Source organism: Gossypium hirsutum, chromosome D03 (genome assembly GCF_007990345.1).
Source record: "Gossypium hirsutum isolate 1008001.06 chromosome D03, Gossypium_hirsutum_v2.1, whole genome shotgun sequence".
In the NCBI taxonomy this organism is placed as follows: domain Eukaryota; kingdom Viridiplantae; phylum Streptophyta; class Magnoliopsida; order Malvales; family Malvaceae; genus Gossypium; species Gossypium hirsutum.
In genome coordinates, this window is record NC_053439.1 from 16219459 (window position 1) to 16234337 (window position 14879).

The window sequence follows — 14879 nt, forward strand, 5'->3', positions numbered from 1 at the left end:
TTTATAGGCACTTTATTCAAGCCTTTCTTATACCGACAGTCCCACAGAGATTCTTACTTTTCAAGGATTTACAATTTATCCATACACAAATCACAATTTCAATATTTCAGTTCAATCCCATAACAAATTTAATAATTCAATTCAACTACTTCACTTATTACTTGTCAATGATATATCCACAATTCAAGCAGATTTTAATCGATTCAACTATAAATTCTAAATTTCTAATTGTTATATAACTATTTCATATTCAACCATTTCTCATATATTATAAAAAAATATCAGAAATGGTTATAAACAATGTATTAATTACATATTACTTACCTCGGTGCAAAATATAGGAATTTTGCAATTCAATCCACAATCTTTTCCTTTCCCTTATCGAGGTTGATTCCACGTCTTTCTTGATAATCAAGCTTGAAAGTGGCCAAAACCCTAGCTATGGAGTCTTTCAAGTTTCAGCAGCAAGCAAATATGCTAACACCATTTTTTACATCTTTTTCCCATTTTAATTCTATTTATTTACTAAATGACCAAAATGCCCTTACTTAAAAAAAATCCTATTTCACTTATTTCTTGTCCATTTTGTCCATCACTAACTAATGGTCTAATTACCACATAAGGACCCTTAATCTATAATTCCATAACAATTAAATACCTTTAACAAATAAAACTCAACTTTTGCACTTTTTATAATTTAGTCCTTTTGACTAAATTGAGTACCCAAACGTCAAAATTTTCGAACGAAATTTTCACGAAATCTTTCCGTGAAATTTTAGACCCTAAAAATATAGTAAAAATAATTTTTCCTCTTCGGATTTGTGGTCTCAAAACCACTATTCTGACTAAGCCCTAAATCGGGCTGTTACGCTCGAGATCATATATTATCAGCGACTACTAAGGGGCAAGCCTACTAATCTCAATGAAAATAATGTGTTGGAATGTTTGTGGATTGGGGAAATTCATGGGCTATTAGAAGACTTCAGCATACGCTGAATATGTATAATCCCAAAGTGGTCTTTTTTATGGAGACAAAGTTAGACGACAAACGGATGGAAAAGGTCAAGAAGAGATGTGGATTCTTAAATGGGATTGATGTTACAGCCGGTGGTACATGAAAGGGTCGCTTGGCATGGAAGGAAACTGTCATAATTAATTACGTAACTTTTCTAAGAATCATATAGATATGAGTGTTTTAAAAAGGCCGATGTGGAGAGGGAATAGAGGTTTTGCTGGTTTTTATGGGGCCCCATTTGCAAGTAACAGAAGTGATTCGTGGAACGTTTTAAGAAGCCTAGGGCGAAACCAGGAGCTTCCTTGGCTAGTATGTGGAGATTTTAATGAGATTATGTATTCTTTTGAGAAAGTAGGGGTTATTCCAAGAGAAGGAGAACAGAGATGTTTAGGGGAGTATTAGAAGAGTGTATCTAATGGATATGAGGTACTCGGGGACCTAGTTCATATTGGAATGGGGGAATCTACCAAAAACAAACATTAGGGAGCAACTAGACAGAGGGGTGGCCATTGGTGAATGGATGAGTATGTTCTCGGATGCAATAATTTAACATTTACCGCATTCTATTTTAGATCATTATCCACTTCTTATGTTCACGGACAAGAGAGGCAATGGTTGGAGAGGAAAGGTTATGTTTTGAAGCATGATGGATGATGGATGACTCATTTGAAAAAGAGGTAAAAAGAATCTAAGATTTGGCTTCGGGGGATATTTTTACTAAGTTAGGGAGCCTAGAGAAGGTTTGAAGGTTTGGGCAAGAACGATTAAGTAGGGATGGGTTGGGTTGAAAAGGGTGTTGATTAAGAAGTTGGAGAAGATGATGGAAAATGAGAGGGATGATGAAAAATTGATAGATTTTACTGACACAAAAGTCTAGTTGAACTTGGAAATTGACAAAGATGAAGTTTTTTAGGAGTAAAGAGCACATGCAAATTGACTGAAGTCAAGAGATAAAGATACGACTTTTTTTCACAATATTTCCTCCTATCTCAAAAGATAAATACAATTAAGGGTTTGAAGGACGAAGATGGAAGGGAAGTAAAGGAGAAAGAGGAAATGAAGGTAATAGTTAGGGGCTTTTTTCAAAATCTGTTTGCGACAGATGGGATAGGCAACATGGAACTCATCTTATTAGGGGTAGAACTATGCATTTCAAATTATTTAAACATGATGCTAATAGTTAGGTATATGGAGGAAGAGATATATGCGGCTTTTAAAGGATATGGCCCCAACAAGGGCACCAAGGGTTGATGGCTTCTTGGCACTATTTTTCAAAGATGTTGGCATATTGTGGGAAGCAACATTACTTCATTTTGCTTGGGTGTCGTAAATGAAGGGAAAGAGTTAGATCCTATGAATGTTACTAATATAATGTTCATTCCTAAAGTGTTGCATCCTAAAAAAATGGTGAACTTTAGACCTATTAGTATATAAACATTGTTTATAAAGTGTTAGCAAAAACAGCAACTAATCGCTTTCAGAAAGTTCTGGAGGTTTGTATTAATAATTCTCAAAGTGCATTTGTGCCGAGCCGTCTGATTTCAGATAATGTCTTGCTAGCATATGAAATATTACATATGTTCTATCAGAAGAGATTAGGGAGGAAAGGCTTAATGGCAATTAAACTGGACATGAGTAAAACCTATGATTTGGTTGAATGGGGCTTTATAAGGGAGATGATAGAATGAACGGAGTTTGATGAACGGTAGGTGGATACCATTATGAAATGTGTTACAAGGTTTCGTACTCAGTGAATAGTAATGGGAGAATGGGAGAGTCTTTTCGCCCTTTTAGAGGTTTTTGGCAAGGGGATCCTTTGAATCCCTTTTTATTTTTAATTTGCAATGAAGGGCTTTATGCTCTCATGCGTCCTAATCTAAAGGATGGATGGTGCCAAGGCTAGTAGGAGGAGACCCCAAATATCACATCTACTTTTCGTAGATGATTGTATTCTTTTTGGAGAAGCCACTAGAAGAGGAGCTCAAATTTTAAAGGAAATATTGAAGGAGTATGAATTGTGCTCAAGTCATTATGTTAATTTTGATAAATCCACAATATTTTATAGCTCAAAACTCTTGAAGCGAATATAAAGCTGATATCGCATAGATTGGGTATTCAATATTTGAATGATCAAGAGAAGTACTTAGGTTTACCCAACCTTGTGGGGAGAAGGAAAAATGCATCGTTCTAACTTTTGAAAGATACGATAAAAAAGAGGATTGATGGTTGGGGAACAAGATTTCTTTCACAAGGGGGCAAGGAGGTTTTTATAAAGTCTATGCTACAAGCCATACCTACATACTTGATAGCATGCTTTTTGCTACCTAAAACATTACGTGGGGAATTGGAAAGCATTATGGCGAGGTTTTGGTGGCAGAAAAGGAATGGGAGAAAGGGATTCATTGGTTGAGTGAAGTTGACTTTGTGTGTTGAAAATGGAAGGGGTTTGGGTTTTCGTAGTTTGGAGAAATTCAACATTGCTCTTTTATCCAAACAGGGATGGAGACTTATTAATTATCCTGATTCATTATTAGTTCATGCACTAAAAGCTAAATACTATCCAAATTCATATTTTTTAAATGCACGTTTGGGGAATTTGCCCTTTTACACTTGAAAAAGTATTTGGGCAGTGAGAGGACTATTACAGGAAGGTTTGTGCTGGAGGGTTGGTTCGGGCGAAAAAATTTCAATATCTGAGCATGCATGGATACTAGTTTTAGTTAATTATAGATTAAGTTCTAGTATGAATAATAATATGTAACACCCCGAAATAGGGTAGAGTTTTGGGGGTATTTTGGGAACTTTGGCCTATATGAGTTCGAAATTTCGTAAGGTTGGTACTCGATAGTATTTTCAACTAGGGCATTTGAACTGTCAAATCAATTTTTAAAAAAGTGTTTTAGAAACCCTTAATTTTGGAAAAATGACTGATTTTTAACAAAGTCAAAATAGTAGGCATTTATGTTGCAGTTTTACCATATTGTAAAATTGAACCGATTTCATCCCCTTCAACATTTTTTCACGTCTGTTCCTTTTTGGTTTCAAGCTTGTGCCGCCAATTGTTCTTTCCCTCAGTATTCCAGTGATTTTTTTATTCCTAAATCATAAAACATTGATTTCTCATCATTCCAAAGTCATTTATTATATCATAAACCTTCAAGAAAAATACTAAAAACTCCATAGGTTTTTTTTATCTTATTCAAACATGGGGTTTCCAGATTTTCATCAAAACTCGTTCATTCTTTCACAAAAGGTAATCATTCATGTACTTATAAGTTTTTAATGTTATTTAGACTCTAAATCCCTCAAATCACATGTTTCAAATAAAAGGTAAAAATAAGTCGTTAATGGTGGATCTCGGGATTTTGCATAAAAACTTAGTTTCAAAGTGTTTATCAACTCGTTTTAGCATGATTAGAAGGTTTCCAAACTTATCTTAGAGTTCCGTCAATGATTTCTCATGTTTTAATGAATTTTACGAAAATTGCCTAAAAGATGTTGAAAAATGTCGATACCATAAATTGAGTAGATTTGTTTTGTTCGAAGGTTGGGAATTAGGTGTAAATGAATAATTAGATGAACGAAACTATTTTTAAGCAAAAAGGTTGATTATAGGTTGAAATATTAGTATATAAAGTTTGTTATGTGAATAATTTGAGTTACATGGGAACTTAGCTTAAAGCTTGTGTTTTAGTTAGTTCGAGTGAATATTTGGTTGATGTTTGACTGTGGTTATTGTGTGATTATATGTGTGAAGCTTTGGATTCGTTAGAGCTTGCTACGAGTTAGAGAAACAGTAGTTGAGATTTCAGTTTTCCACAAAAGCATAAAGTGGTGAGTGTATGGAATTGCTACTCGTAAACACGAGTCATGTGTTGTTCGAGAATTTAGATGTAGCCTAAACCCCTACTCTAAATTTTGAGTGTAAGTTTTCTTTAACTATACTTGTCTTGTGGTTATATGGTTAAATAATGTGAATGGTATGTGATATATGGACATGGTGCTTATGGTGAAAAGTGTAATTGTGTAAATGGGGTAAATGTGTGATATGGGGTAAATGTGAGATATATATGTTATATGACTATGCTAGTGTCTTGCAAAAATTTCAAATATGCAGTGTTAGTGCATGATTATTCGATAAGTAATTATGCGTTGTTTTCAGATATTTTGGCTTTATGATCTTGGAACCATTGGATATAGTTGGCATGCCATAGGATTGTGGGTACTCACTTATATGTATAGAGGTTTTGGGCATTGAGGCTCTGGGACATGTTTGGAGGGATACGGGAATGTGAGTTAAACACCATTCAACGGGAGATGTAAGGGGAAATAATGAGAGTGTTAGCTATATGCTTCACTTTTGGGACATGTTTGCCTTTATGAGTCTATGTGGTGTAAGGAGATCCGTGTATTCGATGTGTGTTGATACAGCTCACTACATATTTCATAGTCCAAGTTCCATTTTATCTTATTTTATTTCATTTTATCTTGTTTTATCTTTGCTTATCTTATATTATATGACTATGTGGAATATGTGTTATTCTTGAATAATTACGTATATGTGCTATGAAAAGACTCTTAGACTATGCATGTTTTAATACTAGATGATGCTAGACTTAAGAATGTACTATTCATGAATAAATGTCTGGGTGTGTTGCATGATGACATTTTTATGCTGTGGTTATTCTTGCATTCACTGAGTTTGCAAAAGCTCATCCCCTTATTTCAACATTGTAGATTAAAGACATCGGTGTGGGCGATGTGATTTCCAAGGGAGTGATCCAAGAAAGTCCGATCATTCTTCGTAGGTGCTTAATTATTCTTATTTGTTTTGGGGAGATAGGCAATGTGGTAGAACCTATTTAAGTTGTTGATTTTGGACATTTGAGCTTGCTTATGTGAACTTCATGTTATTATTAAGCTAGAATACTTAGTCATTGACGTTAGCATGATGACAAACGTTTGGACTCGATTTTAGTATTTTATGCTATCGATTAAGTCGTATGAATAATTATTGAACTTAGCACTTGATGCATGTTGTTTAAGAACTATTTGAGATATAATTGCATTCTTATGCTGTAATTTTAGTTCCAGTAGTAGAGGTATTGATATTGGGCTTTAAAAATTGATACCATTGTGAATTAAAACGTATAGGAAACAAAATGGAGATTTGGTATCCGATACCTTTTCTCGAGTATTGACACTGGGGGAAGAAATATCGGTACTTGGTTCGGAGGTACCGATAATTTTCAATAGATGGGTTTTTAATTGAGAAACAGAATGCTCAATTGGTATCGTTTTTCCAAGTGGTATCGATACCACTATAGGAAAATATCGGTACCTGATTATCAATATCGATACCTACGAACACTTTTGTGAAATTTTGTTGATTGGCCCTTATGCATGGTTCTAGCTATTTGTGTGATTAATTTACGAAATACTTTCCATGTAATAATGATAATTAGCCATTTGAACGTATTAAAACTTGATTTACTTAACAAATGACGTTCAGTTTATTGAATCTAGATTTTTGTTTAATGTAAATGAGACGAGACGGTGGTGTGACATCCCGTATTTAGGCCTAGCGACCAGGCTTGTATAGGGTGTTACATAATATGTCATTGGTTGCGGAGTGGATTAATAGAAATAGCAAAAAAAGGAAAATGGAATTGATTATCAATACCTTCTCCGAAGTTGATACGATTAGGATACTCTGAATTCCCTTGGCGAAGGAAAGTCACGATGATATGGTTGTATGGCGAGGCGAACCTTTAGGAGAATTTTCTATCTGTAGTGTCTATAAACTATTACAAGTAGGTATTTCAGGTCCTAATTTTAATGAATTACAGACCATTTCTAGAGATTTCTACAGGAACTTTATTCCTACAATTTGGAGGATATCTAGGAACTTTATTCCTACATTTTGTAATCTGGACTAAAAAAGACTGGTTGCCAACACAGTGTGTCCTAAGTGTGCAGGGGCTGTTGAGACCCTGGACCATGTTTTTGGAGAGTGTCTTGTTCCAATAGAAGTATAGTCATTCTTAAGTTTCACATGGGTTTTAACTAAATCAGATCTGGATTGCTTTGAGTGGCTTACTTGGGTTTTCAACAAGAGTTCTCCGTTCCAACGAAGGTTGTTTGGTTGCGCTCTGTGGGCTATTTGGTCTGAAAAAAACAAACGAGTACATGAAAGGCAGATTAACTCAGGAAGAGAAATCTCAAAAAATATTTTCAAGTACTTAAAAGAATTAGACGAATCAGAGTTGAAGGTCCCTACCAGAAGTAGTGAGATCGTGGAATGGGTACCTCCATCTAGGGCGCTCATCAAAATAAACTTTGATAGAGCTTTTGATAGACACAGATCTAGATCGAGTTCTAGAGTAGTAGCAAGAAATGTCGTAGGAGAGGTTTTGGTAGCAAGAACAGTTTTGCATGAAGATGTTGATTCTATATTTGTAATGGAGGTCCTTGCATGCTCATAGGCGGTACAAACAGGGGTGGAAATGGGTTTATTAGAAACAGTAATAGAAGGGGATGCATTAAAAATTATTAAAAATACCATTCAAATCTATCGGATAAATCAGAGATTGACGTTCATATAAGGAACATTAAACAAATTTCGAAATGATTTAGATGGGTACAATTCAAGCATGTGAAAAAGATGTCAAATCAATTAGCCCATGTCCTAGCTACTGAGAGTTTAAAGAGCAAAGAATAGACTTACCTAGAGGGAGGGGTTCCTAGCTTTGCAGTGCGGATGATGAAGGAGCAGTGGTTGCAGGAACCTGATTAAGATGGGGTTTCTGCAAGAAAGTCTATGGAAAGGGGGAACAACAAAAATGGGAAATGGAAATGGGAAAATGTTCATTGGAAATTAAAACAGTCAGTTTTGAAAAGCGAAATGAATTGATGGCACGAGTGTCAATTATTAAATGTGTCAGTTTTGTTGTTTTAGTTTACTTGATAAGCTTTAAGGCCGGTTTGTTGGGCCTTGGGTTGAATTTGTTTTTGTTTATTTATTAATAAAAGCCCAGTCTATTTGATTTAAAAAATATATGTTCTTTAAATTGGAATTTATTCATATTGTAAACAAGATTTTAATTTTGTTTGTTTACTTTTTTTTTTACTTTAACTTGAATAAATTTATTCAATTTGGCTTGACTCAAATTTCATCTTATTGGACTCGATTTAAAAAAAAATTAACATCGAGCTAGGATGATAAAATATGATTTTTCAACTTGACTTACTAAAAAATTTCTCTCGATTCGATCAAATACTCACCTATAGAAAGTTGTCACAAAGTGTTTGTATATGGAGAAGCTCATCTACTTTAAGCCTTGGTGGCCTAATAAAAAACTTATGGAAATTTAGGGCTACCTTGGTAAATATAAAAAGCTGTAACACCCCTATCCCGTAACCGTCGCCAGAATAGGTAAGGGGCATTACCGGACTTGTAACTCATGTCAGAACAGTAAAATTTTGAACTTTTTCTTGAAATAAAGATCGTTCGTTTAAATAAGTACTAAGCACAACCAGAGGTAAAATTTAAACTTCACTAAGTAAACATTCAAAAGATGCCATTTTCGCATGGCTTATATACATTAACCAAAAATATTCTTCCGCCACTAGTCTATTCTATACATGCCATAAGATAATCCAAAACGTAGCAGTACCAAACAATGGATAGTGATAGTGTGACTAGTTGCTGATGATCCCCGAGCCTGTAGCTTCCAAATGAGATCTATAAAACAGAGGAAACAGAGTAAACGGAGTAAGCATTACAATGCTTAGTAAGTTTTAAGCAATGTCAACAGATAACAATCTAATTATAACACAGTTGTTCGTATATTTTATTTCACTCTTCCTTCGGGCATACCATCCCTTTTCCGAATATGCACATCTCATCATATATAATAGGTAGATAAGCTTTCACGTAAAAGTGAGCTCATGTGACATAGATATATCGTATGATTTCACATAACCTCTCACACTGATCCGATGTCACATAATCATAGGAATAGTCTCATAGATTACTCTCGTATGCATCACATAACTACCTTATGATTTAGTGCAAATCAAGCTCACATATAAACTTGGAGTACATACCTGTTTAACCTTTCGCATTGAATATATTTAAGCAATTCTTATTACGAAGTCTTATAGCTTTAACCTCTACTCGGATTATCGGCGAGACCTTTAGCTCGGACGAAATCTCCACATGAAGTTATCGGGTCTTACCCGGACAAAATCTCCACACGTAGTCATCGGGTCTTACCCGGGCAAAATCTCCACACGTAGTCATCGGGTCTTTAGAGCCCGGATATAGAACGAGCACGAAGCTTACGGACATTAATCAGTGATAATATTCTCGCATAAAGCCTGCGGGGTTTTAACCCGGATATAGTATTGACACAAATGCCCTTCGGGACTTATCACATTTATACACTTTCACATCCATCACGTTGGCCACTCGGCCCTATCACATATATACACTTTCACATTCATCACATCGGCCATTAGGCCTTATCACATATATACACTTTCACATTCATCACATCGGCTATTAGGCCTTACCACATATATACACTTTCACATTCATCACATCGGCTATTAGGCCTTATCACATATATACACTTTCACATTCATCACATGGGCTATTCGGCCTTATCACATGTATACACTTTCACATTCATCACATCGGCCATTAGGCCTTATCACATATATATACACTTTCACATTCATCACATTGGCCATTCGGCCTTATCACATGTATACACTTTCACATTCATCACATCGGCCATTAGGCCTTATCACATATATATACACTTTCACATTCATCACATTGGCCATTCGGCCTTATCACATGTATACACTTTCACATTCATCACATCGGCCATTAGGCCTTATCACATATATATACACTTTCACATTCATCACATTGGCCATTCGGCCTTATCACATGTATACACTTTCATATTCATCACATCGGCCATTAGGCCTTATCACATATATATACGCTTTCACATTCATCACATTGGCCATTCGGCCTTATCATATGTATACACTTTCACATTCATCACATCGGCCATTAGGCCTTATCACATATATATACGCTTTCACATTCATTCAAATATACTTCACATACCACATATACTATCATGTACAGACTTGGTCTTGGCCGAATCTACATCCATCACTTTCCAATGAATAATTCAATTTTACGCCATACTATCATTTCATATTCGAATACTCATAAGCTTACAATATCACGATTTAGAATTCAAGTATGGGTTTAATCAATAGCTTATGAGCAACTAAAACAAATTTATCAAGGTTTACAACACAATCTCAAATTCAGCACAAGCTGTTTTTCCTGAGCAATAGTCACTAAATTATTTATAACTGAAGCTACAAAACTCCAAATCACTTTCCGTTAATTTTTCCTGAATATAGACTCGTATATCTTCCATCCATAAAATTTCCAGAATTTTAGGTTTGGCCAATCAATACCAGATTTTTCTTAAAGTTTCCCTTGTTTCACTGTTTGACTAATCTGACCACTCTTCATTACGAATCAAATTTCTCATTTTACAGAATTCAAAATGTGTTGTATTTGATTTCATTTGAAACTAGACTCATTAAGGAGTCTAAGCATATAAATTTATCTTATAACCATTTTTGTACAATTTATAATGATTTTCCAAAAATAGAATAGGGGATTTCAGAGTCATTCTGACACTGTCCCACACAACTTTAAATATCTCTTTATAGGAGATTTCTTTGCTTCCACGGTCTCTTTTATAAGAAACTAGACTAAATAAACTTTGATTACATATTTTATTCAGCCTTTAACTCAACTCCCACAATTTATGGTAATTTTTCCAAAACACGCTACTGCTGCTGTCCCTTGCAGATTTATACAATTTACTCTGTAAAGTTCTCATTCACATATTTAAAACATAATATCATATATGCCGTTTTCCATATCATTCTTCATTATAACTAAACTTATATGCTAGAAACTTACCTTAAAAGTTGTCGACGACTATAATTCTACGGCTATTCGCTTAGTTTTGTCGTCCCTTTTTCCGACTTTTGTCTTTGATGCTCTTGAGCTAATGATTAACAAATTTACAAATTAAAAAAAATTCTACCATGACGATTATAGCCGAATAACATAGACTAAGAAATTAATGTACATATAAAACGTATACAGATATAATTAGCTCAACCTTCAATAATTCAATTTGCTAATTAAAACATAGAAATTTATAACCAATTCAAAATTCCTTAACAATGGCCGAATATCAAAAGGGCTATCAAAGGACATCATCAACTAACTAACAAGCATCAATTGTAATTCAAAACTTAGGTTCACATTTGGCCCAAGCAAACTTCATTTCAATTATGCCACTCTTAAACTTATCCATAATACCCTAAGTTCATTTAGTAGCTAGGCAACAATTATACAAAAACAACAAGCATTTAGCAACAATGTACTTAACCAATTCCTTAAGCATACATTCGGCAATATACATATATATTAATGACTAAAACACTTAGGCCAATTCTAAATCAACCACAAATCTTCATGCTTACATGCCATAACCGTATGGTTCTTATCACACTTGGACCACAAAATGCATAAATTTCACAAATTCTAATTAATATCATAGGCTCAATTTCGGCTAACACTCATTTAAATACTTACAATTTAGCACTAATTTAGCATTTCAACATAGCCGATTGTCATTAAGCAATTTAGCCACAAACATTTAATTTTACCAAGCTCAACTCATCTATAATCAACCCTCAATACCCTAAAGCATCAAAAACGACATCAAAGAAATACAAACATCCATGACCGAATGTCATCTTCATAACTTTACAAAAACATTTGCCATGAGCTAGCTTCTATACTTGATGGCCACTCCAAATATACAAAGATTTTCAATGATAGAGCATTAACATACCTTAATCCACTTAAAGGTGACCAAATGCCTTAACTTCAATTTCTTCTTTTCTTTCTTTAGGTACGGCAATGGAGGAAGAAAAAGATGAACCAACTTTGTTTTTATCACCCATTTCTTTTAATATAAGTTCATATTTCATATTATTTATTCATTTAACATTTAATTTATTAATATAAAAGGCATATATTTTGTATCCCATACTCCTTATTTTATTTTTCCTAACATAAATCACTAACATAACATGTTTATGACATGTTTTGCCCATAACATTTTGTCCTCCTTCCTTGTCATGGCCGGCCACTACTAAATTAAGGGGGAAATTGACATGCAAGTCCACCCTTTTATTACATGCACTAATAGATCCTATAGATTAACCTATCACATTTCAAAAGTGTCACACATAAGTCCTATTAGCTGAATTCACATGCAGTCGACTAAATCGAAGCTTAAAACTTTCACACATTCATATTCACATATTTTAGACAATAAATATCATATTCAAATAATTTGGTGACTCGGTTTAGCGGTCTCGAAACCGCTTTCCGACTAGGGTCACTTTAGGGGTGTCACAAAAGCAATATGATAAAATGTGTAATATGATAAGATTTGATTTTGTAAATTTAAAGGATTGAGTCAATCCTTTAAGAATCTCAATTGTAGATATGCTTTATCTTAACTGTGGATGTAACTTAATCTATACCATTAGTTTTAGAGAGGTCAACTATAAATAGAGGCCTTCCCCCTCATTTGTAAGGATCCCATCCCATTCTTTGTATTCTTTTCTGAGTAAAAGAATACTTTGAAAGCATTTACTCAAGCACTTTGCGTGCTTTACTTTCTTGTGGAATTTTTTGTTATTTCATTTTGAGTTACTTTCTCTTTATTTTTGATGCCTTTAAGAATTTCTATCGAGAATTCTTACTTTGCGAGAGTTAGGTTGACTTAGACGAATTTGAACCCAAGAAATTGCCTAAGTCCGGATGAATTGTGATACTAAATTTCTAGCCCCATGACAGTTGGTATCCGAGCTAAGGTTTTGAAGGCATCGTTCGAGATGATGAAAAGAGTAAAAGATCAGGTTGAGCCTATGGAGACCCGTGAGAGGTTTTGGAAAGCTAGCCGATTAAAGGACATGCTATCGGCTTTAGAAGGTCAAGTGGTCAATCTCGAGGAGTCCATGAGGGACATGAGGGAGACACTTGAGGAAGTTGAGAGATGCACCGATGAGTTGTACTCAATGAAGGGAAAACTCAAGGACTTTGTGTTGGAGTCTTTCGGTTCCACTACAAATAAGTTTACAATAAGGGATGATGCTCTACATAGAAAGAGATTACGAAGCTCAATGGGGAGCTTACAATTTACAATGCTGCTTTGAGTAATAAGATGTTGGTTTAGGGACCAAAGAAATGCAAGATGGATGTTCCCAAACTAGAAGAGTTTAAAGGGAAAAGATTCGCAAGTGAAGTGGACAACTTTCTCTAGGGAGTGGAACAATACTTCTGTGCGATGGGATTGAGGATGATGTCACTAAGGTAAACACTACTTCAATTTATTTTACTAATGTTTATCTTTTATGGTGGTGTTGTAGGTCCATAGATGAGAAACATGATGGGAACGCAATTGGGACTTGGGAGGAGTTCCAAAAAGAGTTGAAGAAGTAGTTTTACGCACATTATGTTGATGAGGAGGCTCGGGAAAAGTTATGTCGGCTATGCAACAAGGTACTGTTCAAGAGTATGTTAAAAAATTCAGTGAGTTGATGCTTCAAATCTCTAGCTTGAGTGAGAAAGAAGCATTCTACTAGTTTAATGATGGGTTGAAGCCTTGGGCAAAACAAGTGTTGCGCCAACAAGGTATCACTGAGCTTGCTGTAGCTATGGTCGAGGCAGAGTTCTTTGCTGAGCTTTGTCTAAAGAAAGATAAGTTCGAGAATTCCAAGCCTAATGGGACGGGCAATGGTTGGGGAGACCATAAGGAAGAACGAGACAAAAATGGCAATGATGGCAACGGTACGAATGGTGGCAATGGGAAGTGGAAACCCAACAATAAACTGAAAGAGCCAGTGAAGTGCTTACTTTGTAACGGTTCGCATGTGGTGAGGTATTGTCCGAAACGATATGTGTTTTCTGTCATTCAAGGGGAGGATGAACTAGATAAAAAAATGATAAGGCTTGGTTCGGTTGTGAGTGGTGTCGAAGCCAAGAAGGTTAGAGAGAGTGAGAAGAAGCAAACGAAGTGCTTCTTTTATAATGCTTTGCATAGGATATGAGATTATCTAGAGCGATCCAAGATATCCACAATTAGTAAAGGGGATAAAGCAGAGTTCGATGAAAGTATGGCTTCAAAGATTGGGTTAATGATACTCAATTCTGTGAAAGCAAAGAGGGGTCACAAATAGAATAGGTTGATGTATATGGACATCAACATCACAGGTTAAAGAAATAGTGCTCTTATTGATACGAGGGCATCATAATCGATCATAACGGAGAAAGCCATGGGTAAACTTAGTCTTTCGGTTAACAAATCGACCAAGATGATCAATATTGTAAATTACAAAGAGGTCCCAACTGTAGATTGATCGAGGTATTTCACTTGGATGATTACGACTATGTTTTTAGCTTGAATTTCCTTGACAAGATTAATACTCTATTGGTTCCTTTTGAAGACTGTATGTGTATCTTGGATACTCGACAATAATGTTTTGTGCCAGTGAATCGGGGCATAATAGGTGGAACCAAGGTACGATAATCTAGTGGGAAGAACATTATCTCAGTAGATCGGAGGAGTGCTACGAAGATGTTGGATCCGGTGCCCTGAGTGTAGTATATTTGTTTGTAAACTAAAATTTTTTTAACAAATTGGTTAATAAAACAAATTCATTGATTACA

At 35.1% G+C, this 14879-nt stretch overlaps 1 long non-coding RNA gene across 1 annotated transcript; it reads right to left on the reverse strand.

Annotated features, from left to right (window-relative positions):
- Window positions 1-6684: 6684 nt before the first annotated feature.
- Window positions 6685-7955, reverse strand: LOC107950702 (uncharacterized). Its single transcript, XR_001698149.2, has 2 exons — window positions 7296-7955; window positions 6685-7183 (listed from the first exon to the last, which is right to left on the reverse strand). It is a non-coding gene; the product is annotated as an uncharacterized lncRNA (long non-coding RNA).
- Window positions 7956-14879: the final 6924 nt, after the last annotated feature.